This window comes from Callorhinchus milii, unplaced genomic scaffold (genome assembly GCF_018977255.1).
Source record: "Callorhinchus milii isolate IMCB2004 unplaced genomic scaffold, IMCB_Cmil_1.0 Scaffold19, whole genome shotgun sequence".
Classification (NCBI taxonomy): domain Eukaryota; kingdom Metazoa; phylum Chordata; class Chondrichthyes; order Chimaeriformes; family Callorhinchidae; genus Callorhinchus; species Callorhinchus milii.
Genome location: NW_024704760.1, coordinates 9531213 through 9545304, shown reverse-complemented (window position 1 = coordinate 9545304; position 14092 = coordinate 9531213). Strand labels below are relative to the sequence as shown.

Here is a 14092-nt window from a genome sequence, read left to right as displayed (position 1 = left end):
TGGGGGCATCGTTGAAAGCGAGTGAGAAGATCTTAAAATCGAACTTAAGCATAAAACGGCAACATTATTGGTCCACTTTCAAATCAAAAATTACAATAGAAAAAAGCTAATTCCATTTAAAACACACCTTCAAATTATGAAACCTTATTGAAATTGTTTTTTCAAAAAACAAAAGTTCCTCATAATTACATTGTCACATATAACAGGTCCACGATCCAGATGCTTACATCCAAATTCACCTCAACCTTTGAGTTCTCTTTGCTGCAATCAATCCTGCAAAAAAAAAACATACATTGAAATTAGCAAGCACAAAGTATACTAAAAATCCCCCAGAAAGGAAGTCTCGATCTTTTAATATTGGAACACAGGAACATTTAAAAATATGTGAAAATTGTACATCACAAATATAACATGGAAAGCAATAAAATAAGCGCCTATAAAACTCTGACAAAGTCTTAATATTCGGTTGGCACTATTGCAATATTAATTAGCCCAGTTCTGTTGTCAATTCCGCCACTGCAGGAACTTCTACCTCCACAAAGCGAGCTTCAAGTTCATCATATGAGGTCCAACCATATCTCTCTAGTGCTAACTTGCTCCATACTGGTTTCACGCTACATAATATTTCTGGTTTGACAAGTTCAGATGATGAAGGCCTTTCTGATTATTTGACTTCATGATCCCAGAATACCTCAGTGCCTTCTCATTACACCATTAAGCAGATTTTTAAACGACAGTGCCTGCCCTCAATTACCTTCCTGGTCATCTGTTTCAGCTGTTAATTACCCTCCATGTAAAGAAATACTTTCCGTTACTAAAATTGTGCTTCACATTTCTTAACCTATAGCTTCTTGCTCTGCTGCTTTGGCATATCTGGAATGTTGTTCTGGATTTATTTTCTCAATCCTATTGAACATTTTATATACCTCTTCTCAGACATCCCTCACCCACATGGAACCCTGCTTTCATCATTTGGTGCCTTCTAACTGAGGGTAAAGCAATGACCAGAGCATGAACAATACAGAAAGGACAACAATGTAGGCTGGTTATCTCCTCTCGTGTTACTGTAACATTCCCCAGATAAAATCACTCGCTCGCTCAACAGCTATTTGTACCCAAATCGGCTGCCGCGTTCACTCACAAAACACACGGTAACTACATTTTTAGTGAATCTTTTGAAGAGTCCCGTAGCATAGAGGTTAGTGCGCTTGCCTTGCAAGCGAGAGGATCCAGGTTTGATTCCCGGGCGGGGCAAAACTTTAGGTAAGTCCCTTTACTCCACATACCTGATTACTTAGCAGTAAACAGGAACCCTGTTGTTAGTCGATTAACGGATGGCTTTCTAGGGTAATAACCTCTAAAAAAAAACTAATTTGGTCACTCAATCCACGACAGTTTGTGGGACACCGCTGTTTGCAATCGGCAGGAAGGAAGCAATTCACAGAGACTCCACCATCAGGCCACACTTTCATATCCCCTACCTTTTGACAACAGAACAGCATAGTCATCGCTGGTTACTGAAAGTCCAGCACACATGGCTCACATGACTTCAAATGGAAAACATTTCAAAATACCAAGGGATTTTTTTAGTGTAAAATACTAACATTTCTGAACATGTAGTCTACGGAGATAGGAACTGGAAGTTATAAAACAAGCACCTGTTACTCAAAATTCTGAGCTGCCCACTTGCAAAAGGGATACCAAATCATTGTCTTGTCTTAAATACTTTCAGAATTATTGTAAGCATCATTTAAAAAAGAGGGAAATAACCACCTTGAGAGAGTATCAGAAATGCATTCAACATTACCGTAGTAGACAATGCCTCGCCTGTGACTTGAGGAGGTGAGCAATCCATCTGTTATTAAACTATTCTGTGCGTCTGATATGACTTCAGACGTAACTGGGAAGAGGTAATTTAATTGGAAAAAAAACTGTTTCCTAGAACCTGTTCATAATCCCAAGGACAAAGAGATTTTGCAAATTACTTCTGTGCCTACAGCACACAGTACTCTACTGGGAGCCCCCGCAACAAGGTTTGTTACCTTCATCACCACTGATTAAAACTCAATACTTTTGACTACTGATAAATGCAGCTCAACAATCATTTTCAATAATTCCATAAGAGATTAGTGCTCTCTAAACAAAGTTTTTTTTAAAAAAACTGCTTCAATAATCCAGTGAGTCAAAATCAATTGGTGCAGAGGCTCTCTCGTTTCGCCCACAAATATACAGTCAGCTCACTTTACAGTATATTATGTGAAGCGCTTTGAGACATCTAGAAGACGTGAAAAGTGCTACATCAAATGCAAGGATTATTATTATTATTTATTCAGAACAACAACTCTGATAAGGTAAATATTTATACATCAATATGGTGGTGGGTCAGTCCAGCAACACAGCGGTAAATCTGAAAATGTGCTTATATTGGATCATCACATCTGAATGAATGGTATTCAAAAGGTCGGTAACAATGGAAAAACACTCACTTTGTTCACTGCATCAATGATCCTCTAACATCCCTTTTGTGGGCGTTTCTCCCACAAAGCATACAGTCAACTCACTTTACCGTATATTCTGTGAAGCATTTTGGGACGTCTGAATGGCATGATAAGGCGCTATATCAAATGCAAGGATTATTATTATTATTTAAAACATTTAAGGTTAGCAGCCTGGGTAGCTCAGTCAGTCAACAGAATGGTAGGTTCTCGGTCGAAGTCCCAATTATCCACTCAGTCTTTAACCCTTTCAAGTTCAGTAAAATGTGATACCGTGTCTAAAAGGAGACACTCGTTATGAGTGTGAACGATAAGCAATGCCTGTCTCCCTGCAGCTGCACAGGCTCAGCCTATAACAAAGTTAATTTTTGCTAAACTTTCCAATAGATATTGGGGAGGGTTCAATTCTCCCCCCCAACCCTCATACTCAAACAATGGTACACAGGATGAAGTATATAAAAAGATTTAAAATTGTTATGCAATTGGACAAATTAAATTTAATACCAGTAAATGTAAATACTACACAAAGGGGGGAAAAATGGGATACAGTGAACTGAACTAGAGAAATGGAGACACACAAGGAAGGGGTAATTCGGCCATCATGTCTGTGCACTTAGAAAGGGACTTGCATTCTACTTTCAATGTACACACAATGCAATATATAACACAATAACACACTTAGTTATTTCAAACACAATTCAATGCCTCAGTGGGAGTTGCTGTACCAGTGGGCTGAGGCTCAGTGAGTTGAAAGACCTTTGCTCATGCCCCACTTTTCTTGTGCAACTTTCAAATAAAATTGCTGAGTAAAAGGCCAGCATTGTTTTCCCACTGCTGCAATCCCGTTTTTTGGAACAACAGTGTTGAATGGTGTGGATGATGTGTATTTAATATGGTCTAAATTCACTGTTCATATTGTCACAAATGGAAGACAATGTACATGATTGTTTTTGATTTACTTCTTTTTGCCCCCACTTAACTTTCTCCATATTAGTCACTCAAAGAGACCAAACAAAAATATATTCTCCTTGACTGTCTCATTTGATGAGCACAAAATATTTTTCAAATGTGTAAAGCCCGACCTCTAGGTGAGCGTAAAATGATTTAATACAATAGATTCGGTTAGTTGGATCAGAATTATGAGTTAAAGATCAGATGTTGAATTGTATGGCAAATTAAGTGTAAAACAGTTAACACTGTGTTGTTACTGCCGGTATCTCTATCGTTGAAGAAATTATGTCCCAGCTTGGAAGCAATTTCACCCAAACACACAAGTGTGCTGCAAGTTCTAAGGAAATATACGGTATTCTGTGTTCACTATTAAAGATCCTGTGACACAGTTCCGACCAATAATCCCCCAAAGGGATCATTCATTACACGATTGTTGGTGGGAGCTGTCTGTGGGCAAATTGGCTACCTGGTTTCCTTACAAATAGTGTTACTATACTTCACAGTAATTACCTGTGAAGCACTTTGAAATTGAAGTTTTTGTTTTGCCTTAAATTTTCTTTCCATACTCTCCATACCCTAGTGTCACTGGGGCGCACTGGCTAAGGGGATTGAATGATCTAAAGTTTTAAACCATTCACCAGGCGGTATTTGAAAGCTTCTCCGTCAGATGTTCCACCCCTCTGTTAACCATGCACCCAGCCTTTCCTTAGCACTTTACCACAGCAACAAAGCGAGAGCAGTCAGGAGGCACAAACTGACAAAATAGCAAACTATTGTGAAGGATCAAAAGTGAGGTGGGAGTTTGTCGCTAACACACAAAGCAGCTGCAAAGAGGGAGAGCTCCAGTCGCTAACCACCCTGGAGGTAGAGTCGGCTTCACAGCAGGCATGTCTGTTTGCTAAAGGCCCTCACATGAGTACCTGGATTAAGCAGCTGATGCTATGTAAGCCTGGTACACGGCATTGGACTTGGACTTCGAGAACATCAGGGTGACTGGCATGTCACAAGCTGTGCTGTAAAGGTCCTCCCACCACATTGAAGGCAGATGTCTGTCGGATAGCTGATGAGGAATCTCTGAGGCTTGAAGTAACAGCTGCTAGAAGGCGTTACCTGGTATCCGAGTTTGTGAACAGATGTTCTGACATCCAGCGCCTGGAATCCACCTTAATTGGCCTGCAGGAAGGCAAGCAGCTGCTGCTGAAGCTCCACGCCTCCAACTGGTGGAAGCTCACTCAATGAGAAGGACTGTGTATCCAAACTGCAGACAGGAAGATGGTGGCTATACTGTCACGCATTTCATGCCATGCTGCGTTGCCCACCAGGAAGCTTGCAGGGATTTCCTGGTACCTACCATCCACGTAGTGAGGTCGCCAATCTTTGCTTGTAGCCTGTCAAATGACCAACTAGTGACTATCCTCCTGGGAGGGGTGGAGGAAGGGAAGGGAGGAAGGGAAGCTGGGTCTCCTTGGAGCTGAACTGGCTCCAAGGTGACATGTTTGGCAACGGATTGTCAGAATCAAGCCAACCCTATGTGGTGGCCTCGGTAGTCTGGTTCCTGAGCCAGGCTCGTCAACAGTATTCCAGTACTGCTGATGACAGTACAGCCAGCCTGGCTCATCGCAGGACTTTAAGGGGTTGACCAGTAGCTCAGTGGTTAGAGCACTTGCCGCGCAAGCGAGAGACCTGGGTTTGATTCCCGGCAGCGCAAAACACTGGCAAGCTTCCTTACTCCACATGCCTCTGTTTACCTAGCAGTAAGTAGGAACCTGGTTGTTAGTCGATTGACGGATCGCTTTTCCGGAGGTAATAATTCCTTCAAAAAATAAAGAATAAATTGGTCACTCAATCTACAAATATTCATGGGACACTGCTGTGCACAATTGGCTGCCGCATTTCGCCCACAAAATATACAGTCAATTCACTTTATAGTATATTCTGTGAAGAGATTTGAGACGTCTCGAAGACGTGATCAGGGGCTATATCCAAATGCAAGGATTATTATTATTATTAACCCTGCAAGCCAAATCCCTAAAGCGCAGGGTGGTCGAAACTGGGCAAGCAACAGGAAAGCTGGTCAGGCAGTGCTCTCAATCGCAAACTATGCGGTTTTAGCTGGTTAGACTCCAGCAGTACCACAATGCATACTATCGGGTCCTCAACCCTTGACTCTTGCCAACCTATGCCTAATACTTTCCGGAATTAGATAAGCAGGATGTGTCCTTCCAAGGCGAGTGCTCATTCCATTGCAAGAAATATCTTTGGAATTTCCATGTGTAGGTGAGATGCGTGAGACTTTGTTTTAAATACTCATAAGCACAGTGATGGTTTTCCTTATGTGTCAGATACCCACCTGACCAAAAAGACCTGTGAAGCAATACCCATTGAAACTCCAAACTCCAATGACAGTATGTTACAATTGCACTTGTGGATATTGCAATGTGCAAATTTGCTGCTGTGATCTAGAAAACAGACACACTAAACAATAAATCCTGTGAAGTGCTTTGAGACATCCCCTAACACGAAAACTGCTTTAACAAATGGAAGTATTATTTACAAGCGCAAACATTACTTACAGGGGCGGAATTTAGCTCACACATGCAAGAATAGAAATTCCACTTGGGTCTAAATTTACTTAAGTTTCTTAAGCATTTCAGTGCGTTTCGAATTTGATAAATTTTAAAATAGTCTTAATTTTGAAGCTGGTTTTCTTTAACTTATTTTAAGAACTGTAGAACAATCTTCGAAGTTAAGACTGAAGTTAAGACAACAATTTGCTAACTTCTGTATGCTTTGCACTGCTAATAAAATTGAGTAAATCTAGACCCAGGTGAAGTCTCTTTCCCACAAACCTCTAAATTAGATAAGTTGATTTAATGATAAATGGCTCAATACTAGGTCAGCCCAGTGGCACACACACATACTGTTTCAATACAATATCCCTGCACAGAATACTCTCAGCTGAATTGGTTTGGAGATGCACCAAGTGTACTTCAGAAATGGATTGGGGAAGGGAACCAAATGAGGGAAAGTCACTCAAAGGCTATTTTGATACATCTGATTCCAATGCAGTTTCCAGAATTCTGCATTAAAATTTTAAGATAAAAAGGATCTTACACACTAATGGAATTTGCGCTTAAGTTGCCTTCCCATTAAAAGGGATATTCAGGTCACCAAGTATATTAGCGCACATGTCTATGCAGAGCATTTGCTATACGTGCCAAAGAGCTATTAAATAGCAACATTTATATATATACACACATATTATATATATATATATATGCCAGCTCTCTATACATGCCCAGAAATTATTAAAGCTTTACTTTTTTTTATTGAAAGTTTATTTGGAACCAGCTGCAGTATAAATTGTGTTATAATGCAACCATTTGCATCGATTCAGTTTCAAATTCAATTTAAGCGTTCATTAGTTCAGCCTGGGTTAGTTGGTTGCACGCTTCCCTGCGAGTCATAAAATTGTGCATTTAAGCAACACATCTCACACCAGCACTTTGAGCTCAGTCTAGGCTGACATCCAATGCAGTGCTGGGGTGGGTGCCTCCACTTCATCTCAGCAAATGGTTTCTCCTGCCGCCCCCGTCTGGTTACCTGCGGGGTACCCCAGGGCTCCATCCTTAGCCCTCTTCTTTTCCTTATCTATACGCTCCCTCTGGGTGATGTCATCCACAGACACGGGGTAAACTTCCACATGTAAGCGGATGACACATGAATCTACTTTGCCTCCTCCAGCACCAACTCCAGGTCCCTCCGATGTTCTATCAGCTTGTCTGGCAGACATCAAGGCCTGGATGAGTGTAAACTTCCTGCTGCTGAATATGGACAAGATGGAAGCCATACTCCTGGGCTCCCGTCAACGTCTTCACTCCTGCGGATCTAAACTTCTCAACCTCCTTGGACTCTCCCTGAGACTTACCGAACTAGTGCGCAATCTAGGCGTCCGGTTCAACCCCCAGCTGTCCTTCCTCCCTCACATCCGGTCCCTGACCAGGGCCGCCTTCTTCCACATCTGTCACATTGCCCGCCTCTGACCGTAGCAGCGGACCTGAAAGCAGCGGAAACTCTAGTGCATGCATTTCTCACCTCCCGCTTGGATTACTCCAACGCACTCCTCGCCGGTCTCCCCAGCTCCACCATTCACAAGATCCAGCTCATTCAAAACGCATACTAACCTGGACCAAACTCCTTACCCACACCTCACTAGTTCTGGCCAGGCTCCACTGGCTCCCCATCACCAAACAGATCGACTTCAAGATCCTCACACTTCTGTTTAAACCACTTCACTCTCTGGCACCTCCCTACCTCCTCACTCCCCAATCCATCACCCAGCGCCTCTGCTCAACTGGCACCGGCCTCCTGCTCGTCCCTCCCAACCTCTGCCCCAATATCAGAAGTCGCGCTTTCACCCACTACACCCCAAAATTCTGGAACACTCTCCCTCAACCCCTCCGCCTTGCCCCCTCTTCCCTCTTTCAAGTTTCCCCCTGAAAATTTTGCTCTTCGACCTTGCTTTCGGCCACCTCACCCTCCCCTACAGCTCAGTCAGGCTCCACCACTGTTAGGCGTTCTGAGACGCTACCCTGCATAGAGGGCTCAATATAAGTGCAAGTTGTTGTTTCATTGTTGGAGGTGGACCTCCTTTGCCTCCTTCAAGACCCGTCTCTTCGACAATGCCTTTGGTCACTATTCTACCCCTACCCTCCCCACCCTCCAACCCTCCTGATTGCAACCACCAGCTCGGGTGCTCGGGTGTTGTTGCTATCTTTCAGATGAGACTTTAAATCAAGACCCTGTTAATACACAACAATGCACACACAGTTTGCCTGTTCTGGTGGACATGAAAGATCCCAGCTATATATACAAAGAGATAGGAGTTTCTCCCAACTGAGTCAAAAACTCAGCAGTCTGCACAAATTAACAAATCACAAGTCACAATACTGCTGTTTCACGTGGTACATTTAATGCAATGAAAGTTCATCTTTTGTGAAAAAAATACAAGGATATTCTAAAAATTAAAATAAATTCAGCATCAATGTTCAGTAATATTGGAGGAAGGCTTGAACGGAGATTTTCAGTGTTCAATGTGTCATGCCATGCTGAAACACTCACCTCAAAGGACAGATATACTTTGACAAGACCAGTAAAGCTAAGGTGACATGCTTGGCAACAGAAGGTCAGAATCAAGTCAACCAGTCTCGGTAGTCCTGTTCCTGAGCCAGGCAGATCCGCAGACATTGCTGACGACAGGCCATTCAGCCTGGCTCATCAATAGAACTTGGAGGGGCAGATGACAGCCACTAGAGCAGGGATTCTTTCCACTCAGCTCCTGTTGACCCTGCAAACCAAAGCTCCAATAAGTAGAGTGGTCCTCGCTGGACAAGCAATTGGGAGCTTGCCAGACAGTGCTTTCAATGGCAAACAATGCGGTTTTAGCTGGTTAAAACTCCAGTCACTCAACACACACTCGGGGGTCCCAAAGCTTTGGCTCTTGCCAACTTATGCCTAATAGTCTCTGGAATTTGATAAGCACAGTGCATCCCTCCAGTCAGAGTGCGCATTCCATTCCAAGCACATGAATTTCCACACGTGGGTGGTAAATATGAAACTCTGTTTGGTTTGATACTCTTATGCATAGCGATAGGATTCTGCATGTGTCAGACCAAAAAATACGGTGCAAATTAAATAATCAATTGTATGCGGACGACACCCAAATATACTTCTCCTCCAGCTGTGATTCCAGGTCCACTGATGTTCAATCTACTTTACCGTATATCCCGTGAAGCGTTTTGAGAGATGATGTGATAAGGAGTTATATCAAATGCAAGGGTTATTATTACTTAAATGAAATTAAGAGTACTTAAAATATTTTAAAAGATAGCAAGATCTACTTCTTTAAATGTCATGCACACACAAGAATCACTAGTTATTCTTGGTTTTGTAAATGCAGCATGGTAGTATTTTGGGGCATCTTCATTTGAGCCAAGAGGAGGCTAGCTATGTTTCTGTGGTTCCACAGTTTAAACAGGACCATTTTCTTGTAGCATGACAGTAAGGATCGAATTTTGCAGCTGTTGCATTTTTCTGTGATGAAATTCCAGGAAGTGTCAAGACTCTTATAAGATGGATAGATAATGCCTTATTTTTTTAAATATTTTTACCTTTAATCTTTGATTCTGTGTAAATAGTGTTTCAGTCTAAAAAGCTGAACAATTTCTTCTCAAGCTCCATGGAAGCATTAAGTAGCCTGTACGTAATCCATTCACAGTGAATTTAAATCAGAAACCTTACCATTCCCTCCCTGATAGTAATTAGCAAGTCTGTTTCTTCTCCACTTGCTCATTTAATAGTCTCGTCTCCCTCCCTCTCTCTTTTGGTCCTTGTGTATTGCATCATTTTCTCATCAAGTATATGCGAGCAGCTGCCGTTTGGTAAACAAGCACTGCATTTTGGAAAAAAAATCTCCCCCCCTCCCTCTTGGCCGCCTTTGAGCTCCTTCCCCTCCGCAATGCCCTAGCCTCCTCGATCACTCTTCTCCACAGCTCCCTCTCCTCCCTCTCGATTCCCTTGCTCCCCTCTCCTCCCGAACCGTCTCCTATTCACATAAGTCACCATGGTACACCAGCCACTTCCCTTAAAGCACAGGCGCGTTCCACTGAGCGCACCTGGCTTAAATCAAACTTAATGGTCCATCAGCAGATCTGGCTGGACCATATCAAATTCTACTGCTCCACCCTCGCCTCCGCTAAATCGTCATTCTACTCCCAAGATAATCTTGGAGGCCAAGGACAAACCCAGGCTCCTCTTCACGAACCGGCTCCTCCGCCCACCCTCTCACACCTTACTCATCCTCACCTCAAATGCCCACTGCGAGGCAATGCTGGACTTCCTCGAACCCAAAGTCGAGGGAACTGCTCAGCTGCTACTGCCACTGCATCTGCTACACCCTCCCCATCTCCTTCGCCCACCCCAGACCCTACCCATCCCTCCCTCCACACCTTTGAACCTGTCTCTCCCTCCTCTCTCTCATCACAACACATATGAAACCGACCATCCGCTTCCTCGACCCCATCCCTACCCCACTTTTTACCTCCCTGCTCCACCTCCTTGCCCCTCTACTCACTGACATCACTAACCTCTCCCTGTTTTCTGGTGCTGTTCCCACCCCATTAAAAACTGTTGTCATCACTCCTAACCTTAAAAAGCCCTCCCTGGACCCTCCTCTACTCCCAAACTACTGCCCCATCACCGACCTCCCCTTCCTCTCCAAGGTCCTGGAACGAGTTGTTGCTTCTCAGCTTCGCTCCTTCCTAATTGACATCTCTGCTGTTTTCGACACCGTCAACCAATCTATCCTCATTCACCGCCTCTCCTCTCACCTCAACCTTCACGGCTGTTTTTGACTGGTTCAGATCGTAACTCTCACACCGCCTCCACTTCGGTCTGTCGGACATCAAGTCCTGGATGAGAGCTGACTTTCTACAGTTGAACGTCAACAAGTCCGAGGCTCTCCTGATTGGCTCCCGTCAGTGCCTCCTCACCTCAGGCGCTGACAGCATCACCATCCATGGGGCTCACTCCCCCTCACTGAGCCAGTCCGGAACCTTGGGGTCTTGTTTGACCCTCAACTATCCTTTCTACCCCACATCTGTGCCGTGACCTGCTCTGCCTTCCCCCAACTCCGCAACATCGCCCGACTCCGCCACTGTCTCACACCGCAGGCGGCCAAAACCCTCATACACGCCTTCATTACATCAAGGCTCGACTATGCAAACACATTGTTTGTCGGCCTCTCCAACTGCTCCCTCCAAAGGCTGCAGATCATCCAGAACTCTGCAGCCCGTATCCTCTTCCGCAATAGACTCCGTGACCCTGTCACCTCATCCTCGCCCAACTCCACTGGCTTCCCATCACATAGAGGATGCAGTTCAAGATCCTGGTCCTCACCTTCAAAGTCCTCCATGGTCCTGCTTCCCCCTACCTCTGCAACCTCCCAACCCCCTACCATCCTGCTCACTCCCTCCGCTCAGAGGGCTCCGGCCTGCTTTACATCCCCTGCTTCACTCGCCCCACTATTGGGGGGTGGGCCTACTGCCACTCTGCCTCCAACCTCTGGAACTCCATCCTGCAGTCCCACCACCTCGGCCCCTCCGTTGCCACCTTCAAGACCCATCTGAAAACCCTCCTCTTCGACCGTGCTTTCAATCTCCCTGCTTCCCCCCCACCCTCCCCGACCCTCAGCTCGGGTCTGTAATTCTGTCTGTCCAGCGCCTTGGGACATCCTCCTGACGTCCCATCTGCACCATTAACTGACACATTCTTTGTGTCAAAGCTCTTAAAGCACACTTATATCAGATTGTATAAACACAGAAGTTGCTGGGAACATGCAACAGGTCAGGCAGCATCCATGGAGAGGAAAATGAGTTAACGTTCCAGGTCTGTGACCTTTCGTCAGAACTCAAATCAGACTGTATCAGATTGCCTACAACTCAGTCACAACTGCTAAAATAATGCTGTTGCAGTCCTGTTTAATTTTACTTGAGAAAACATTGATTAGTTAGATTGCTGTAAAGTTCTTAGTAAACATTTTCTTAAGTTTTTTAAAATTTATTAAACCATTTCTCATTTCAAATCAAAATGGTTTTGTCAAATTCTTCAATTCATGAATGCAACATTAGTTTTATTTGGCTTAGAAACTGCTGATCTTTCCTAATTTGTAAAAAGCTATGGTACTCCAATTACCACATAATTGCATTGATTCCTTCCCTTGTCTTAAACCGAAATACAGTAAACTCCTGATAACTTGACACTCCAAGCTCAGTGACAAGTTATCCAGAGTGTGAAGTAGGCATATGTATAAATATATAAGGCCGGGATATTGACAACACGATGACTTAAGTGGCAGTGACAAGTTAAGACAGGGTCGAGTTATCAGTTCACTGTACAGTCCAGCAGTTGCTGAAGCCTTCAACTCATTAAGTTTCCTTCTCTCAAGACATGTACAATTCTGTGACAGAGAGCTTTCAATAAATTCTCCTACAATAATCACAGGAGTCCCCGTGCTTTACAGTGAATCCTGGTGAAGCGCTTTGAAGGCGTCCTCGGGAAACGAAAGGCGCTCTCATCAAACGCAGAGATCATTTAACTGCAGTGTGGATGGAGTTATGTAATCGCTACTTGACCGCGGACCCCACACAGAACATTTGCTCCCCTTCAAACCGGACACTTTTAAGTGTTGTCACTGAAAGGTCCATCCGAGACACAGATCCATTGGTGTGTGTGTGGCTGGTGTCTGTGTGTGTGTCTGTGTGTGTGTCTGTCTGTCTGTGTGTGTGTGTGTGTCTGGTGTCTGTATGTGTGGTGTGTGTGTGTCTGTCTGTCTGTGTCTCTGTGTGTGTGTGTCTCTGTGTGTGTGTGTCTCTGTGTGTGTGTGTCTCTGTGTGTGTGTGTCTCTGTGTGTGTGTCTCTGTCTGTGTGTGTGTGTCTCTGTGTGTGTCTCTGTGTGTGTGTCTCTGTCTGTGTGTGTGTCTCTGTGTGTGTGTGTCTCTGTGTGTCTGTCTGTGTGTGTGTCTCTGTCTGTGTGTGTGTGTGTCTCTGTCTGTGTGTGTCTGTGTGGCTGCATTTCTAGTTACAACCATTAAAAGCGGCTCAGGGTAAACTCCAGTCACTGAATCTAATGGGGGGCGGACAGCCCCGGCCGCAGCCTCCCGACCCGATAGAGACCAATAACGGTCCGTAACCCGGGAAATCCCTCAGGCACATCCCCCCCGGCACCGCGGGCCACCCTGGGCCCGAGCGGCGAGAGGCCGCCGCGGGCGGGGGGTGAGGGAGAGCGGCCGCAGAAAGCCCTGAGTAGGCCTGAGAGGCCGCGGGTTTGAGTGGAGGCTCCGGCGGCGGGAGGGTGTGGCCGCCGCCCGGGGCTGGACGCTGCCGGGGGGCCGGGGGAGCCGGGGCCTGGCGCTGGGCCGCGGGGGGCAGAGGCTCCTCACTAACCTGCTTTTTTTTCCAACAATTCCTCCGTGCGACCGCCATGCACCAGTGCAGGAAGCGCTGTGGCGGGAACGCGCCGCCCCGGACCCGGCATGACGCAGTCGGAGCCCGCTCCGCGCCGCTGGATCGCCTCGCCGCATTCAGCGTCCCGGGCCCCGCACCTCCCCGAGGCCCCGAGCCGAGCATGCTGCCCCGGAACGTGTGTACTCACCGTTACACACGTCACGCATTAGGTACTTGGGCGTGATATTCAGCGTCCTGGGCCTCGCACCTCCCCAAGGCCCCGAGCCGAGCATGCAGCCCCGGAACGTGTGTACACACCGTCACACTCGTCACGCATTAGGTACTTGGGCGTGATATTCAGCGTCCCGGGTTCCGGCAGCGACCCCGAAACGGGTATACACAAATCGCGAAACGCATGAATGACCGCGAGGTGGCTGTAATTCAGAGTTCGGGGTTCCCACTCTTAAACGGATCCACGGAACATGTGTATAGGCACAGGACGCCTAGTTATGACCGGAGGAGTAGTCAGTATTCGCAATTCGGGGTTCGGCTGGCCCCGACACGTGAACAACAACAACAACATCCGAGTCGCGTCTTTCACGTCGTTGGTGAACGTACGTCATTGCGTGGAAACGTCACCACTG

At 45.6% G+C, this 14092-nt stretch overlaps 1 protein-coding gene across 5 annotated transcripts in view; it reads right to left on the bottom strand.

The window, feature by feature from the left end:
• The window catches only part of LOC103179056 (zinc finger protein 76), a 35094-nt gene extending 21495 nt beyond the window's left edge, over positions 1-13599 (bottom strand). For 2 of the 5 annotated variants that reach the window (XM_007894124.2, XM_042342120.1), the window contains exons 1-2: positions 13449-13599; positions 190-273 (exon numbers count right to left, since the gene is read on the bottom strand). The gene's annotated coding sequence lies outside the window, so the exon portion shown is untranslated. Of the gene's footprint in view, positions 1-127; positions 274-8567; positions 8794-13448 lie in introns of those variants that run through there. The other 3 variants (XM_007894129.2, XM_007894123.2, XM_042342119.1) reach the window with 3 other exon arrangements.
• Between the last annotated feature and the right edge of the window lie 493 nt (positions 13600-14092).